The sequence below is a fragment of the Rhinolophus ferrumequinum genome, chromosome 13 (genome assembly GCF_004115265.2).
Source record: "Rhinolophus ferrumequinum isolate MPI-CBG mRhiFer1 chromosome 13, mRhiFer1_v1.p, whole genome shotgun sequence".
Classification (NCBI taxonomy): Eukaryota; Metazoa; Chordata; class Mammalia; order Chiroptera; family Rhinolophidae; genus Rhinolophus; species Rhinolophus ferrumequinum.
In genome coordinates, this window is record NC_046296.1 from 46,503,920 (window position 1) to 46,522,842 (window position 18,923).

General features: G+C 40.7%; 1 protein-coding gene across 2 annotated transcripts in view; it reads right to left on the minus strand.

Annotated features, from left to right (window-relative positions):
• Nucleotides 1-17,303, minus strand: part of VIT (vitrin) — a 100,683-nt gene extending 83,380 nt beyond the window's left edge. For both annotated transcript variants that reach the window (XM_033125645.1, XM_033125644.1), the window contains exon 1: nucleotides 17,052-17,303. The gene's annotated coding sequence lies outside the window, so the exon portion shown is untranslated. The remainder of the gene's footprint in view (nucleotides 1-17,051) is intronic.
• Between the last annotated feature and the right edge of the window lie 1,620 nt (nucleotides 17,304-18,923).

Here is an 18,923-nt window from a genome sequence, read left to right on the forward strand (position 1 = left end):
ATTTTTGTATATGGTGTTAAGTAAGGGTCCAATTTTGTTCTTTTGCATATGGATATCCACTTTTGCCAGCACCATTTGTTGAAGAGACTGTCTTTTCTCCATTCAATGGTCTCAGCACCCTCGTCAAAAATCACTTGACCATGTATGTGAGGGTTAATTTCTGGACTCTCTATTTTATTCCATTGGTTTATATGTGTGTCTCTATGCCTGTACGCCACTGTTTCGATTACTGTAGTTTTGTAGTCAGTGTTAAAAATTAGGAACAGTCCTTTAGCTCTCCTCTTTTTTCACCCCCAAGATTGTTTGGCTATTCAGGTCCCTTGAGATTCCATATAAATTTTGGGGATTTTTCTATTTCTACAAAAAACATCATTGGGATTTTGATAGGTATTGCATTGAATTTGTAGATTGCTTTGGGTACTATTAATACCTTAACAATATTAAGTCTTTTAATTGATAACGTAGGATAGGTTTCTATGTATGTCTTCTTTAGTTTCTTTCAATAATGTTTTGTAGTTTTCATTGTACAAGTCTTCACCTCCTTGGTTAATTAATTCCTAAGTATTTTATTCTTTTTCGTGCAAATGGACTTGTTTTCTTAATATCCTTTTGGATTGTTCACTGTTAGTATATAGAAATGCAACTGATTTTTGTGTGTTTACTTTGCATCCTGCTCCTTTGCTGAATTCATTTATTAGTTTTCAAAAATTGATTGCGTAGTCTTTAGGATTTCCTGCATATTAAATCATATCATCTGCCAACAGCATAATTTTACTTCTTCTTTTCCAGTTTGGGTGCCTTTTATTTCTTTTTCTTGATTAATTCCTCTGGCTAGAACTTCCAATACTTTGTTGAATAGAAATGATGAAAACAGGTATACATTTTTGCCTTGTTCCCGATCTTAGAGGAAAAGCTTTCAATCTTTCACCATTGAATGTGATGTTTGCTGCGAGTTTTTCATATATGGCTTTTATTATGTTGAGGTAGTTTCCTTTTATTCCTAGTTTGTGAGTGTTTTAGTCATAAAAATGTGTTGAATTTTTTCAAATGCTTTTTTTGCATCAATTGAGATAATCTTGTGTGTTTTTTCTCTTTCATTCTATTATCATGGTGTATTACATTAGTTGATTTTGTATGTTCAACTATCCCTGCATTCCAGGAATAAATCTCACATGGTCATGGTGTTTAGTTATTTTAATATGCTGCTGAATTCAAATTTGCTAATATTTTGTTGAGGCTTTTTCCATCAATTTTCATAAAGGATATTGTATTGATAAGGAAAACTGTAGTTTTCTCGTAGTATCTTTGATTTTGTAGCTGGGAAAAAGTGGCCTCATAGAGTGAGTTAAGAAGTATTCCCTCATCTGCAATATTTTGGAAAAGTTTTGAGAAAGATTGGCGTCAGTTCTTTAAATGTTTGGTAGAATTCATCAATACTCTCTTATAATTCTTTCTGTTTCTATAATTTCTATAATTCTTACAGTTGTTGCTTCAGGGAAAAGAGAACTGGGTAAATGGTGATCAAATATGGGAGTGAGTCCTACAGTTTTGTTCTATTTAAATGCTTACCCTGTGCACATATGTTAATGAATCAGAAATTAATAAAATGATTTCTTGGGAAGACTTAACATATACAGACAATGTTGATATGAAATGGGGAGCTATAGTAATCTCCTAACCCACTCTTTTCTCCTAGCTTTTCTTGCTCCAAGTCGCCCTTTCTTGCAGTTGGAAAGGATCAGCTTCCTAAAGCACACCTCTGATTATGCATTCACCCTCTCAGAATTGTTTTTCACAGTCCACTCATTCTCCACAGAATAAAGCCCAAATTCCTCAGTGAGGCACTAAAAACTCTTCACGAAGTGGCCCAACTTACCTTTTGAACCATCTCACTGCAATTCTCTTCTGTAATCCTCTCCTCTGACCTCCACACACTCGAGGCTTTTGGTCTTTTCTCTATACCCTGTAAATCAGTGTCTTGGCTCAAGCTCTTATTATTATTCTAGCTGGAATACCTTACTATAACTCCATATCTGCCTCTCATAGCCTATCCATCTTTCAAGGTTCAGTTTATGGGCCACCTCTTCTATGTAAATCTCCCTGATCTCCTAAAGTCAAAATTTCATCTTCATTCATACATCCATTTAATCATTCGGAAAAAAAATTGCGTGTGTGTTCTGAGCTAAGCAGAGAGGAACAAGATGCAGGTCCTATTATCAAGTTGCTCTGACCCTTCTAGAGGGAGATTGATGTGCACGCATCGTAACTAACATTGATTGAGCACATATTGAGTGTCAGTAATACATTAACTCACTAAATCTTCACAGCAACCTGATGAGGTAAAATTAAGGCTGTTGCTTGCCTTAATTTTAGAGGTAAGGAATTGGAGGCATGCAGACATTAGGTACTTTGTCCAAGGTCACAAAGCTGGAAAGAAGTGGAATTGGAGTCCAGAGGCCCTGAATTTGCCTTCTACCACTTGACTTGGCTGTTTCGGATAAGCAAGCACACTGCCCTCATCTACATTCTGATTTAATTGGTCTGAGTTGGTATCAGTACTGTTTTAAAGCTCCCAGGTGACTCCATTGTGCAGCCAGAATTAAGAACCTCTGCTGTAGAGGATACAGTGATGGCAAGAAGGGTGGATGGTGAAATAGGTTTTGGGCATGGGGATTAGAAGAGGCTTGAATTAGTTTAACTGGCAGGTTGGAAAACAATGAGTGGTGCGGGAAGGAAAGGACACAGGGGACAGAATAACTTCAGAAATTGGGAGCTGCTCAGCCAGACTGGGAGATGAATCAGAGTGTTAGAGAGGAAAGAAGGGGCTATGTCGGCCTTGAATGTCATGCCTAAAGAATGTGAAATTGATCCTTTAGGCTACAGGGAGACATGGAAGGCTTAAAAATTATTTTTGCATTCATCATTTTTAATAAGCCCTCTAGAGGCTTACTTGAGCCACTCAGTTGCAGAAATATATGTCCTAGTTGATGTGTAGGGTTTATATAATGCTAGTGTTTGTCTGATCTATGATGCTGCATGGGGAAGCACCTAACAATACTCTTTGTCCATGAGGCAGAAAGAGCCAGTGTCCATCTGGAAACATTTAGTAGTTATGAGAGGCTTGTGCTGTATTTCCAAAATGCCAAGAATCCCTTGAGGACAGGGATCTCTGAATGGGGAGAGGCCACATCTGCAGCCTTGCTTCCCCATCTCTGTAAAGCCTCAGCTGGTTGTTAGTGGATGTGGGATTTTCTGGTAAAGATGGAAGAAGGAAGGCTAGTACTAGGAGGGGCTTTTACAATATGGACGTGGCTTGGATCTGCATAGAAACTTTTACATAGATCATATTTCTTTGGGTTGGGTCTCAAACATTGCATTTCCTTTTGCCATGACACCAGTGGTCACTATTATAATTCCCCAGGTTTCTATGAAGGAGAGAGAGAGAGAGAGAGAGAGAGAGAGAGAGAGAGAGAGAGAGAGGGAACCAGAGAGGAAAGTAGTTTTTCTCTTATCCTTTATTTTTCTTCTCTTTCCGGTTCCTTCCAACAGCAAAGTGCAAGCCAAATAAGCAGGGAAGGCAAGGGAAATTTTGTCTTTTCCCAAAATGTTGGCTCCTAAGAATGCACCAGGCTACTTGAAGATGTCCTCTGAGCCAGGCTATATGGACTGGACACTGTTGCTTACCTAAGCAGAGCATTTGCTTCTGCCCTTACTCCTGCTGAATACAACCTTAATTTGGTAAAGGGAATAAATGCACGCAGAAGAAGCTGACCCATTCCCAGCTCCTAGCATGGGTATAGATTCCAAGTCTAAGCCAAGGATGGCTCTCTCTCTCTCTCTCTCTCTCTCTCTCTCTCTCTCTATATATATATATATATATATATATATACACACACATATATTTATATAATATATAATTTATATAATATTTATATAACATTTATATAATTATATAATATATATAAATATATATATATATATATATATACTGTGGGGACAGAGCCCCAAAAAGCAGTTTCCAGGCTCTCGGCCTCACATAGAAAGGTGCTGGCTCAGGTAGTAAATGGCCATCGACTGTGATCAAATGGCCATCAGCTGTGGCTCGTTGGCCGTCAGCTGTAACCAGTGAGCCATTGGCCACTAATATAACTGCTGTGGCTACGCTAGCAGAAAATGGGGGCTAGCAAGAAGGTGGTGGCTGAGCCTGCAAGCAGCGCAGTGAGGGTTGGGAACAGTGTGGCTCCTGCTTCCTGTGTCTCCAACCCAGCCGCCAGCGAGAGTATAGTGGTGTGACTCCCCTACCTATGGCTCCGTGGGTGTTCCTTTTTGGCCTCACCATGTCCTGCGTTCTTATGTGGGGAGCGGGAGCTGAGACCCCGCAGGCCGCCCTGCATGACAAATGGCGCAGCGAGCAGGGTCTCCCGCACGATACATACATATATATATATATATATATATGTTTTCATATAATATATGTGTGTGTGTGTGTGTATGTGTGTGTGTGTGTTTCCTTGCTGGTGGTTGCTTGAGTGTTTGAGCCCATCAGCACAGGGCCCTCTCCAAGGGATGGTGACTAGTTCAAGGGTGGGCTGTGTCGTGAGTTGTATCAGAGAGAAAGACTTTATTCCTTTGTTTTTCAGGGAGAGGTTGCCTTGCCTCTCTTGTTGGAAATGAACAAGCAGTCAAGTCTTTCTGTTGTTGGAAATGAACAGGGGGCAGGTTGCTCTAGGTATGCTGGCAGCCATCTTGTGACCGTGAGACAAGTCAGTCTGAAGAAAAAGCCCACACAAAACGGAGGAGGGCAGCTAAGTGAATTACAGAGAAATGGAGCTGGAGCTTTGACTGTCTTATGCCTGGAGGCTGGGCCCACCTCTTGACCACTGTTATGTGGGGTAATGAATTTCCCTTTCAGTTGGGCTTGCAGCCAAAAGACGATTCCTGACTTTCTAACTCATAGTGCCTGTCCATATATTGATTTAAATTAGAGAAGATAATAATAATAATGATAAAGGTTTATACCAGTCTGCAGTGTGTTTTCTCAACAACTTTCTTATCTGGACCACCTACAAAACTCTTGAGGAAGTAGAACGGACCTTATTATTCCTATAATTCTGAGCAGTGAAGTGACTTGCCTAAGGTCACACAGCCCAGATCTCTATTTTAATTTTGTGTTCTTTTTACGATATCAAACTCCTCATGTAACTGTTACTGTGAATTCCAAATGATTCCATGATTTATTATATAACATTATAAAATAGAAATTCCACAAATTTGTATAGTACTTTTCACTTTTTTAAAAAAATTATTTATTTATTTAATTTATTGGGGTGACAATTGTTAGTAAAATTACATAGATTTCAGGTGTACAATTCTGTATCACATCATCTATAAATTACATTGTGTGTTCACCACCCTTTTTTTTTTCTTTCTTTTTTTTGTACTTTTCACTTTTAAAAGCCTGGTTACACCTGTATCTTTAACCTCACACAACTTCTGAAGTAAGAGCCTCAAATATAATGCTCAGGTGCAGAAATAACAATTGCTGAAATTAAGTGACTCTGCTAGTTATGAGCCTATGGTCTAGCAAAAAAAAAAAAAAAAAAGGATAAGTTAGGTCAATCAAGATCTCCCTTAGGATTTTGGAATCGGGACCCAGAAAGCCTTGAAAACTACAGGAGCCAAGCTGACAGCCGTATGGGCCCTGAATAAGATGTAGAAGACGAGGGCAGAACGAGATGGAGAAGAGAAAGCGTGTGGCCCTGGGAGAAGCAGAGAGAGCAGACGCCTTATTTTCTGGCTACTTCCCAGGTCCCATTTCCAGTCTGAAGGAGGTCCAGCTGGACTAGGTCTCTTGTGCGTGACATAGATGTTTCTGGGCCCTTTTACTCCAGCCAATTTGAGTTGGTTTCTGATCCTTGAAGCTTTGATTAAAACCCTTTTCATCTTTGTTGTTTTACTTATCTCCTGTTTCCCTGAAATGAAAACACTTAAAATGAAAAGGGCACATGTGCTTGTCTTTTGGTAGCATCAAGGCAGGGGTTGGAGAGCTGTATCTAGCTCTGGAGCCAGGCTCTGGGAAGAAGTGTGACAACGAATCTCATGAGCTGTAGCAGCCACTGAAAGGGAGAAGCAACCTACATACCTGGGACACTCTGGGAGGAAAAGAATGGGGTTGGATGACCTTGACACTATGCTATAAAAGTGGGTGACCTTGACACTATGCTATAAAAGTGGGTGACCTTGAGACTATGCTATAAGAATGTGGAGTTCCTGATATGTTTGTGGTTATGGTTCACAACATGGGTGATTTTGCTTCCCAGCAGTGATTTGGCAATGTTTGAAGACATTTTTAGTTGTCACAACGTGGGGTGGGGGATGCTATTGGCATCTAGGGATGTCACTAAACATTCTACAATGTACAGGATAGCCCTCACAAGAAAGAATTATCAGGCACAGCATGTTGATAGTGTCAGAATTGACAACCTCTGATTTGCGAAAATGTTTAGCTCCCAATATATTTGAGATCGTTATGCATATTGACATTTCAATCTAGGAATTTTCCATAAATATTATAGGTAATTTTTTTGATGACTAAGTTGTGAACTAGTCAGGATCTCTTTCTCCAGGATCCTTTTTGATCACCACATATATCCAGGGCAAAACCTGAAGCAAAGGTATACAGTCCTGGGTCATTGGGTGGATTAAAGAGCTCAGGCCTGTGTTCAATGACAGATATGTGCCTGTGCCATTTGGTGCATTGATCTATGTGGCATGTTTCTTCATGTCAGGAAACCAAAAAAGGAAAGCCTTTTTTGGTGCATGTGTTTCAGACCATCATTCTGTACCTTATTAAGAACCCGACATATGGTAATGTTTACCACATCCACCAAGGGCTCAACCAATAGTGATTTCTAGTGAGGCTGCAAACAGTAATTACGTTTCTGAAGTGGTAGTTTAGATCTTATATTGCCAGTGGGGAAAAAAATACTAGTTTTCAGTCATGCCCCCAAATGGGCTCTAAAGAACTCCTTCCAAGAGTTATTTATCCTCCGTAATGGAAGGGGGGCACAAATGGTAGTAAATCTGGGGGAAGGGGTGAGGGCCTCAGTAAAAGATGGGGTGAGCCATGACTGTTTCTCTTAGTTACTCTAGAAACCTTGTGAAATTTCAAAGATTCTCATGGAGCTCTTTGGAAGATGAATTTCTCTCATCTGAAGCTTCTTTACCTAATGGATTTGACACTGTGGATTAGCCCTGTCTCCTCCCAGTGAGTTTTCTCCCTTGGGCATTGAGGTTTGTGGTTGCCAAGGGGCTGTCCACTGTGAGTTTGGAGCTGAGTATTTGCTTCAGTCCAACTGTGATCCCAGAGCCTTCACTGCCTGAACATTCTGTTCTTTTCAGTCTGCCTTCAATTCTGAGGCACAGAAAAACACTTTATTTATTTATTTGTTTATTTTTGGCGTTGGCAGAGCCTGCCAGCTGAGGTAGGAAGGAAGATGACGGTGTGTCGGTAAGATCCATAGCACCTTCCTGTCTGCCTCTTGGTAAAGAGTGGGTTTGTAAAGACAACAGGGTTCCAGCTCTCCCCGTGCTGCCAAGAGGCAGCCGTGGGGCTGTGGGTCAAAGCACATTCTTGAATCCTAGCAACCAGAGGCTTAGGGAAATAGAGGGTCTGGAGGAAGGCAGTGACTGTGGCTGAGCAACTGAGGGCTATGGAGGATTAAGTCCCAGAAATTGGCGGGGACCAGCAGAAAGAGGGGCATTTCAAAGCAGGAGACCCAGATCTCCAAAGGGTACCACACGGCCTCATGCTCCAGAGGCCCTCTCTCTGGACCCTTCCCAGCTGTCTAGTGGCCTGTTACACAGGGTGGGATTGGTACCTTTGTTCTTCTTCATGGAAAGTTTTAGAAGTATAGAGGCCACTTCATTAATAATCACTACCGTTTACTGAATGCTTGCCATATGCTGCACACGGCATATATGAGATCTTATTTAATTATCGTGGTGATCCTATCAAGTAAGTACTATTATGCCCACTCTTTTTATTAATTGCATGTGTACAAAACACTGCAATAGTTAGACATTCATCATTTATACCCCTCACACAGTGATAATCCCCCTCCCCAATCTACTTATTGTGCCCATTTTTTAGAGTAGGAAATTGAGGCTTAGAGAACCTTAGTAAACTGTCCGAGATTATAGAATGAATATGGAGAAGAACCAGAATTCCATCCCTGGCCTCAAACATTTTACCCCATTTTACCACTCTACAGGATGGTTTCACCTTCCTTTTCGCTTTGACACATATATCCTGGTCTTTTTGCAATACTTGTTGACAATAGTTAAGACACACACTGTAAAATACATACATTGTGTAATAAAGCAGTCTTAGTTATAAGGTCAAGAGATTTTTTTTTTTAAGTCATATTTGGGCCTGAACGCATTCACAGCTTTCTGTGTCTTGCAAATGTTATTTAGGGTAAAGTGATGCACCAGGCATATTTTTAAGTTTCAGCAGGAGGAACACACCCATCTAAACAGACATTTGAGTGTATTGTAATTGACTGTGTAGGGATGTTAAAATGGGATAGTCCTTTGTGTCAGCTTCAACTGAGACTATGTGTTAACTACGTCCATGTTCCGAAGTGGTCGTGGAGGCTCCTCTCACTGTTGCCTGAAGTGGGTAGGTATGGAGAGACCATCTGCTGAATGTGGGCAGGGGGAGGAGGAAGGAAAATACCAACAGCTTTTCCTAAAGTAATTCCTGCTCTCCAGTCTCCAACTGCCCTTCAGCTTCTAGAACCTCTGGTGTAGCCTGGTAGTCAGCTAAAGATCCTGGTTCTTGGCTACCTCCTTTGGAAGTCCAGCTTTTTTGCCCAGTAACCCCATTTGAAACTACTGAGCAGTGGTGTCCCTTGGGTTTAGGGCAGAATGGGCTGGTGCCTGACTCTCCTGTAAGATATCTACCAGACAGGGAGTAGCTTGTGGCAAATGAAACGACCTTGTCTCAGAGTCAGTCTGGTGTCCCTTTAGGTCCTGCCCAAGCTGGGTGCAGGGAGGGCTGAGGAGACCACAGCAGAAAACAGCTGGAGTTAGATCACCCATTGCTCAGGGACTGAGGAAGGGACAGCAAACACCCAGCCAGAAAAGATTCTTATGTAACAGCATCCGATGACTGCAGGTGGGGGGTCCCCAACAAAATGGGAAGTGTCCCATGTGCACAAGAAACAGCTGTAAATTCCTGCCAAGCCCAGTGAACCTGGATGCCAGCTCACAACAGCACCAACTAGTAAGGCCTTTCTGTCCCCTTTACCTTTCCTGTCTGCACCCACTGCAACTCTGGACATGAAGAGATTGTCATTAGCAGCCAATGGGAAGAGGGGTAAAAGTGCAAGGCAGAGAAAGAAAGAGAGCAGTCACCCCCCATTCCCATTGCAGAAAGCAAGCCTGGAGGTGAGGGATGAAGCTTGAAACTGTGAAGGCCATTTTAAAGTTTTTAAATATTACCTAAGTATTACGTCCCCATTAATGACTGAACCGAGATTGTTTGGGGATGTAATATGAGCAAGGTCTTTTTAAAAACTCTGAGCGTGATCTGAACTATGAAGGGACCTACTCAGATTTCATCCTGGGCAGAGGCAAGAACCGCCCACAGATAGGGTGTAAGGGGGCAATTGGGGGCATCTGGGGGCAGTAGAAGCGCATTAGGATGGCTCTCTGTGTCTGCTTGTCCAAGTACACCCTGGATTTCCCCTCCTTCCCTCCCCACTCAGCCTCGCCCAGAAATGCTGGCCTCCCAAGTATGGTCCTACCTCAGGGCCTTTGCATCTGCTCTTCCCTCTCTCTGGGATGCTCTTCCCCAAGTATCCACATGGCTTTCCCTGTGGCTTCCTTCACCTCTCTCTCTGTTCCAATATCCCTTTGTCAGACATTTATCTGACCATGCAATGCAGCTCCTCATGTACATCTCACTGCTCTGTCCACACCCCTGATCCTACTGTCATGTTTTTCACAGCCCAGATCACCACCAGACCTCTTATATGTATTTGTTTATTGTATGCCCACAGATTGACAGCTCTGGGAGAATGGAGACTATTTTGTTCACTCCTCTTCCTAAGCACATAGAATTACAGATGGCACATGGCAGTGACCCAATACATATTTATCGCTGCTGTCATTGAATGTTGTCTCAACTTCCCTAAATTCCTTTTACCCTTAGGAGTACCGATTTCCTCACTGTATTATACAAGAAAGCCAGTCTGGGCAAGTTGACTTGTACCTTTACATCCAAAGTATGTTTTCTGTGTTTGGAACACAGAGGAGGGAATTCACTCAGCACCAAGATGCCAGTGACCTCTTCCCTGGGAAATTATACATTGGGTTCCCCCGAAGGAATAGATTTTTATTTTTTTATTTTTGAATCTGAGAAAAAGGAATGCAGAGACAAAGCCTGAAGGGCAATTTTTAGGAATTTTTACCACATGTCCACACAAAACTTTCACCTTTCTCTCACTAAGTGAAAAAATTTGAGATATTTAGATTAGAGTCTTGTCAATGTAGAGACCCTTATCAGGGAAAGTGATTTTCTGCAGTCATCTGAGTCAAATGGAAGATTCTTTCTGTGACTGGCTACAAACTTGGCCCTAGAGTGAAGATAAGGGACACCTTTTCGGGACTGACTACTCAAAAGGCTAGATAATGACACCAGGTCCTTGGCATATCCCCTGAGAGCATGTGTTCCCAACATACTTGAAAAGCGATTCTCAATTCAGGAGAAGATCCAAGGACAGAAATACCCTGTCCTCCTTCTCAAAACCTTCCATGAGTCCCTTGTCTCCGCTCCCCTTCATCATTATTAGTGTGCTGTCTGTACTTGTGAGGAAGAATCGTTTGTTTCGAAATTTGACGTGGCTTGAAAATGATATTTGCAGGTAGGGCAAAGATTAATTTGGTGCCATTATAGAAATATCAAGATTATGTATAATTTTTGCCTGATAGGTTAAGAGAGTGAGTTCTGGAACCAGACGACTTGGGTTTGAAGTTGAGCTCCATCACTTACTAGCTGTGTGTTCTCGGACAAGTTACTTAACTGCTCAGTGCCTCAGTTTTCTCATCTGTGTAATGGGGATAGCAACAACCTACCCCATTCAGTTGCTGTTAGGATTAAGTAAATTAATATGTGAAAAGAGCTTAGGACACGGCTTGGCATATAAGAATAGTTCTGGAAGTGTTAGCGATTATTGTTATTGTTGTTGGGGTGATGGTTAATCACGATTGCCGTCATCATCCTGGTCATTCTCATCACCACTCTTTTGCAAAACAGGGCCATTTAGATTCTAGTTTAGGATTTAGAGTTAAAGCAACCAATTGATCTCTCTACATAAGATGCTGTCCACAGTCAGCCATGCCTTGATTTTTGGACTTCTTGGGGAAGGGACCTCATGGGTTTCTGACTGCCATCGATCTAAATTTTTCTAGGACCCCAGAAAGGGAGCAATTCTGTGGTTTTGTTCCTTCTTCCTCTGCTTAGAGATTTGTAAGGATCTTGAGCCTATTGCCATGAACATCTTCTAGATGGTTGTAGGATAATTGGACTGATCAGATGGCTGAGGAATGACATCCAGCATTCTTAAAAAGAATTGATAAAAAACATCTAGGGAATGGGCCTAAACATAGTTTTAAAGGATAAGACCAGAATAAAATACAAACACCAGAATATTCTCTAAACTGAATCTAAACCAAACTAATGTGTGTTTCTTCTGTTCCAAGACCCTGCCTTGTGAATTTGACTCAGGGAAGGATTTTGGCACCCATGATCTCAGTTCACCTTTCTCCCTCAGGATACAAGCCATGGAATGCGGGATTGGATTTCAGCCGAGTCCCATCTGCCAGGTGCGGGGGTTGGCCTTTTGCAGGTTGCCACGTGATGGGCAGCTTTTGTGAGTCACAGCTGAGAGCATCACCTGGTGCCTGCTTGCTGCACTCCTCTGGCAGCCCTGAGCCCTACAGGTAGCCAGTCTCTAAGGAGTTCTTTAAGGTTTGCCATCTATCGAGGAGAAAAAGTTTTCTACTTGATTAAAAACAAATTCTAAATCCAGTATCCACAACTGTTTGTTTTACGAATGAGGTAACCATAGAAAAAGGCAATCAACAAAACTGAAACAGTCATTGTTGCATTGTGAACGTGGGGCTTTGGGAATCGTTTTGGCCCTTCACCTCCTGATCTGTAAACAGGAAATTACCTAGATTATCTCAGACTGACACATTTGTGTGTGTGTGTGTATTTTTTTAATTAGAATTTTATTCTTCAGCTCCAACATTTCCATTTCGTTCTTTTTTTATGTTGTCTATCTCTTAGTGGAGCTCCTTTGGTTCCTGTATCATTTTCCAGATTTCATTAAATTGTTCTGTGTTTTCTTGTGGCTCTCTGCACATCTTCAGAACAAAATTGTTTTGAATTCCCTGTCAGGCAGTTCGTGTATCTCCATTTCTTCAGGGTCAGTCACTGGAGGTTGACTGCGTTCCTTTAGTGTGTCACGTTTCCCGGATTCTTCATGATCCCTGTAGCTTCACACATTTGAAGAAACAGTCACCTCTTCTAGACTTTATGTCCTGACTTTGGTCAGGAAAGACCTTCACCTGGAGGCGAGGGCACACTGGGGCGTGCAGTGATCTTGGGTCTCGTGGTGCAAGGCACCCAGCATGGAGGGTTGTGGTGGCAGAAAGGCGTGACATTGCAACAGCTCAGGCTGCTGGGGTTCACATCATCAACTGCATAGTCCTTGGTGAGCACTGTGGGGGATCTGCTGGAAGAGCTGTTGGGGTCTTCAGTGATGCCCCAGGGTCTCGAGGCTAGGGACCAGGGTAGGCAGTGGTGATGGCCAGAGCTGGTCATGTGTGTGCACTCGGTTGCAGGAGCCAGCTGTAGGAGCCTGTAGCATGGCAGGAGCGAGTTACAGACACACAAGTAGTGGTGAGGCCCGGGGCAGCTGCAGGTGCACTAGTAGCTGTGAGGGGACACGTCTGTGGCTGCAGGTTCTCTCACCGCAGGCTGTGCACAGCAGTGGAAGCTGGTGACAGAGTTGGGCTAGCGGGGCGCAGGTACACAGCTGGAGTGGCTGGCTGCAGGTGAGCCCAGTGCTGCAAGCTAGTGACAGGCGGCAGGGCTGGATTTGGGCTGACAAGCAGCTGTGGAGGCCCTGGCAGTTGGCAGGCAGGGCTCTGGCTTAATTAAAATTTAACAACCAGCACTATCCAAAAAGCCATTTCTGATGACCAGCCTAAATTTTCCCCAGTCCGTGGTTCCTTTCTTGTCCCATTCTCTGCACTAAAAGAAGCTGTTCTCTGCTACTTGCACAAATACCTTTTGTATCTGTAAAAAGTAGCAGATTCTCTTTGCAGTTTCTCTCGTTCATGCTAAGTGTGTTCAGGGGGCCAGGAAATCCCCCACCTTCTGCAAACCACAGAGAGACACATTTTTAGGCAGCGAGAGAAGAACTTTGGGTTTCTCAAATTACAGACATTATAGAAGTTACCTCTCTTGCTTATCATTGCTTATTGATTGATTAGCTCAGATACTCTGGATAAAGAGATGGTAATACATTTCTAATAATTATATTAATATCTCATAATTCCACAAATTTATTTGCTTATCTCATCCAAAGAGTTAATGTTTGAAAGTTTGAAGAGGATTATAACTACTTTGTTTCACAGCTGATCTGATTCCTTCATTCTAGTCACATGTAATAAAGAAAATATTTGCTAACATTTGGGTGCTGACAGTGTGCCAAGCCACAACCAATGGGGTAGGCACCGATAATAGACCCCTTTTAGAGGTGAGAAAACTGAGGCCCAGAAGGTCTAAGTAACTTGCCAAAGTTAACACATTTAAGAAGCAGCAGAGCCTCCAGCTTGACAAACTTCCAGAATCCATAGTATAAGAGGGCCACTTGACCTTGGCTTTGCCTGGAAGTCCTTACATTTATTTTTATTTTTTAACAGATTTTTATTAAAATATAACTAACATACAATATTATATTATTTTCAGGGGTACACCATAATTATTCAACATTTATATACCTAAAGAAGTGATCACCATGATAAGTGCAGCAACCATGGCACCGTACCATGCTATCACAATATTATTGACTATATTCCCCATGTTATATATTACATCCCCATGACTTATTTGTTTTATACGTGGAAATTTGTTTTATACTTATTCCCCTTTACCTCCCCCCCTTTTTAATTTTTCAATTACAGTTGACCTTCAATATTATTTTATATTAATTTCAGGGGCACAGCATAGTGGTTAGACATTTATAATTTAAAAAGTGTTCCCCCTGACTAGTCTAGTACCCACCCAGCACTATACATAGTTATTATCATATGACTGACTATATTTCCTATCCTTTACTTTATATCCGCATGACTATTTTGTAACTACCAATTTGTACTTCTTAATGCCTTTACCTTTTTCACTTTGTCCCCTAAACCCTCCCATCTATCACCCCAAGAAATCTAGTACCCATCTGACACCATACATAGTTATTACAATATTATTGATTATTCCTTATGCTATACCCTACATCCCCATGACTACTTTGTAACAGCCAGTTTGTACTTCTTAATTCTGGAAGGCCTTACATTGAAATATTTGACATTATTTCCACATAATATGTTACAGGCAGTCACAGAGGTACAACAGAGAACTGAAAGAAGTCCTTTATACAACTTGGACCACACTGTCCTCAGTATACTATGGTTACACACACACACACACACACACACACAATTATGTTACATTTATGTAACATAAAATTATGTTACATTTCATTTTTTTATATATTGAAGTCTTTAGTTAGGTAAACACAAACATTGAAAACACAACATAGATTCTGAAACCCCATTTTGATACTTCTTCCTTTTGTAACATACAGAGTCTCAACAATAAAATTAAAATTAGCCTGGCCAGGTCTTCACATTTGAGAGGTCTCAGTGCATAGAACTAAAGGATTCGGAAGGAAACTTAGAGACTATCTTGTCTAACTCTTTATTTCATACACCAGGAAATGGAGACACAGAAATGTTGAGTAACCTCCCCAAGGTCACACAGCTAGAGTGCCCTGCTACTGACAGACCAGTGTGCTCTGTCCTGTACCCAATGCTGTGGATACCCTAGTTTATGCCTCCAAACAAGCCTGAAGAGAAGCTGCTCAGGTGGGCACAAGGAACAGGAATATCCTGAAGACCATGAAGCATTGATTTTAAGGCCAATGACTCCGTCCAATGTAATCTTTTTTTGAATATGCTCAGAAAAAAGATTACATTTCTGTAGAACTTTTTCACATATCAAAACCTTTTTGGAACAGAGAATCAATATTGAGCCTCATGACCACCCTGGAAGGGTGTGTGTGCAAGGATTGCTATTTCTGTTTTTCAGATGGGGAAACCAAAGTCAAGAAATGTTACACACCTTTCCCAAGGTAACAGCCAGGTAGTGGCAGAGGTGTTCCTGTAATTTAGGGTTCCTGGCTTGAGATATTGCACTGAACCACACTGCTTTCCTATATACAACATGTCTTACAGGAATTACAGATGAGAACAGCACAAGTATTTTTGTTCCTGATGCTATTCGTAAACCATTTTCCAACCCTGTGTATTTTCTCTGAAAGAAACTATTCTTCATATGATCAGTAACTTGGCAAAAAAGATAATTCAATCTTCTAAACGATATACAGAGTAAACATATTTCAGGATAGATATTAAGCATTTCCAGTGTTCCTAAGGTGTTTCCTTTCAGTGGTGAGGTATAATAAGATATATTTAAATGAAGCTTAGTCTGGGAAACCAGCATATTGCAATTAAGAATGCAGCCCTTATAGTCTTGCAATTCTTTGTCTAAAGCCCTTTTACAAAAGAAGGTATTTTAATTCAATAAGTAAAAGACAGACACTTCCAGCTTTTCTACCAGCGGCATAGCTGCACTTGCAGCTGACACACACAACAGAGAAAATACACAAATATTGTTTGATCTTGCCTTGCTGCAGGGTGTTTTCAACTTTCAAGAGGCTGAGGGAAAAACAACCTCAGAACTTTACCACCAAGACTTCCAAATTTGTTGCAACAAAACGTAATGGCAAAATGCTATTTTCTTAGCATTCACATATTTGAATAACCACCATGGCCAAGAATGGCTGGTTTTGTTTTTATAATAAACTCAAAGAGAATCTCGAATTCCACTCTCTGATTTGGAGACGGCAAAGATGCCGTGGGTTGTTCGGAGCAAAGCATCAAGTCTAATAATTCAGTCTTATCCTCTCTGTTTAGCCTGTGCTTAAGGCATTTATTTCATGTTTATACTGGTTTGACACTAATCATGCTTAAAAGAGATTTCATATCCTGTTTCCCTGTGCAAAGTTCAGCTACAATAGTAGACCTAACAATGCCAGCCTTTTCCTGGGCTTATCAGTAAAAAAAGCATTCAGCCTAAGAAAACACTTACAGTGTAAACAAGATACAGAATTGCACATCTAGCCACATTCCAGGGAGATCTGTCTGAATAGAGAGACGCATAGATCCACACTCAATAATTTCTGTGTTAATTTAGCATCACTGTGCCCATTTCTCATATTGCCTTTGATACATTGTTATAAGCAATTTGTTACATTGTTATTATATTCCACACAGGAAACAAAATATTAAAAAGGCAAGATAATAGACTTAACTGTACTTTAAAGTTCTACAGAAATGTCATACTTTTCAAGTGACTTTAATCATAATTGAGTCTGTTTAAAGATACAGTGAAAATCTTTCTCTAATCTTAGTACAATTGATTTATAGTTGACATACATAATATTTGTTGTTTACAAGGATGTCAACTACCACTCACTCCCATCTCAATTCTCTTGAGACTGAAATTTGTACAGACTGATTACTTGGTCAAGGTATGTAAGTATTATAATTTCTTAATGATAAATACAATTTAATATTTTCATAATAAGGAATGGAAAGCAAACTAGCTACATAGCTTAATAATTCATCAGACATACCTTGTTTGAAGAAAGCAATTTTTTTTTTCAAAAATTTTCCACCACACAGAATGGATATCCTTTTTTCCTTAAGCTTTTCTGCATCACCAATCCCATCCAAATTATTCTAAAGAAGAAACAAGGAGAGGTCCAAGCACCTTTTCTTCTCAGAAGAGCTAATCAAACATTCCCATCAACCTCTCAGCACTTTGAAAAGCACATTTTACACCACACACACACACACACACACACACACGCACACACACACACGCACACACACATACACTCTCACTCACACACATTGCTTCTCATACTGGTTTTAATGCTGAATTAGGCAGTCCTCTTTCAAATTTCCACTCCCACTTGCTTTTTTTGGAGGGGGGGAATAAGGATTTCTAAATATTCTTTTCTAGCCCAAAGCACACATTTTCAGTAACCAACTTCTACAATTAGAAATTCTAAAACGTAAAATTGAAGCACCTAGATGAAATGAAAATACACAATTTAAAAATGACTTAAGCAGAGCAATTCCATTTTCCTTTCTTTTTCAAATGCCACTGAACAGCAGGATTGAACTACATAAAGAAAGACAACTGCAAACACCAGCAAGCTGATCCGACTGGCTCCCCACTTTCTGAGGGAAAATACTTACTTTTCCTACGTGCCAATGCTATTTTTTTTTTTTTGGTTTAGTTCACTTCGGTCCTTTCTGCATTTTGGCAAGCTTAACGAAATGACTGCAGTCTATGCTGCTTGTAACAGGACACAGATAATAACAGTGGGAAGCAAAACCTGACTCATGCATGTTTCAATAAACTGATGATGGATGGCTCCCAACATCAAGGAAATCTGCTGATTTTAGTTATTTACATATTAGTGCCATCAATTACATTGAAGGGATTCAGACCCCAAACATGCATCAGCATGCCACAGACCATAAAGAAGGACATCTGGTGCTCCTTGAGATTCAAATATGTATCAGGATGGCAGAGCATCTTTCTACCAGCTCAGCGGGAGGTAGCACAGAGCCATTTCTCCTCCTGCTGGGGAATGTGCACTCACGCAGCCCAGGGAGGAGAATCTGCTCCCCCAACAGGCTCCCATCCTCATGCATGGGCCCTGGGAATGCTCCTTATTTAAGATTATGGTTTAAATGTTATTTCATCTCCCACACCCCTCCATTTGGTTCTGCATTTAAATTATTTCTCAATCCTATTCCTTCTTGAACAAAATCCTGAGCTTAAAAGTCTATTGGTGGTAAGAACGGTGGTGCCACATGGAGGGCGGCCTATTCCACAATTTGAGTCAGGGGAAGTTTGAATGAAATGGCAGTCTGAACAGAATTAATAATATAATATCATTAATAATAATAATAATAATAATAACGCCAATTGCCATTTATCAAATACTTACTTTTGCTAGGTATGGTGATAAGCCCTCTACATATCTCATTTAATACTTAGAAGAATTTGGAGTGGTCAGTAATATTACTTTCATTTTACAGATAAGAGAACTGAGGTTATCCAGTTGGAAAGGCAAGAACTGGGATTCGAATTCAAGGCTGTCTGACTTGGAAGCAACAGCAAGGTGCTATATTAGGACTCAGAGCTTTTCTTTTATGAGTGTAATTTTTTTCTTATGAAGAATAAAACAGAATCAAAGGTACTGAATTCTGCTTTTGTATTGAATAATTCTGCTATGTATTGAAAAGCATATGAAGAGGTGCTCAAAGAGAAATGAAAATTAAAAAGCAAAGATGTTCGCAGTGATGAAAAATTTTGGAAATAGTGATGGTTGTACCGCATTATGAGTACAATTAATGCTAATGATTTGATTAATGTAAAATGGTTAGAATGGTAAGCTTTTTGTTTTTTATATTTACCACAATAAAAA